Source organism: Thamnophis elegans, chromosome 13, assembly GCF_009769535.1.
Source record: "Thamnophis elegans isolate rThaEle1 chromosome 13, rThaEle1.pri, whole genome shotgun sequence".
Taxonomy (NCBI): Eukaryota; Metazoa; Chordata; class Lepidosauria; order Squamata; family Colubridae; genus Thamnophis; species Thamnophis elegans.
This window is the reverse complement of record NC_045553.1, coordinates 1190851-1191244: the sequence shown is the minus strand read 5'-3', so window position 1 is coordinate 1191244 and position 394 is coordinate 1190851.

Genomic DNA, 394 nt, shown 5'->3' with positions numbered 1-394 from the left:
AGTCTCCACATCTTTTCTACATCGTGGCAACCAAAACTGGATGCAGGATTCCAAGTGTGGCCTTATCAAGGCCTTATAAAGTGGTATCAAGCCTTCACGTGATCTTGATTCCATCCCTCTGTTGATGCAGCCTAGAACTGTGTTGGCTTTTTTGGCAGCTGCTGCACACGGCTGGCTCCTATTTAAATGGTTGTCCACTAGGATTCCAAGATCCCTCTCACAGTTACTACTGTTGAGCAAGGTACCACCTATCCTGTACCTGTGCATTTCGTTTTTCTTGCCTAACTGTAGAACCTTACTCTTTTCATCATTGAATTTCATTTTGTTAGATATTCAAGTTTGTCAAGATCCTTCTGTATCTTAAGCCTTAAGTCTTCTGTAGTGTTGGCTATTC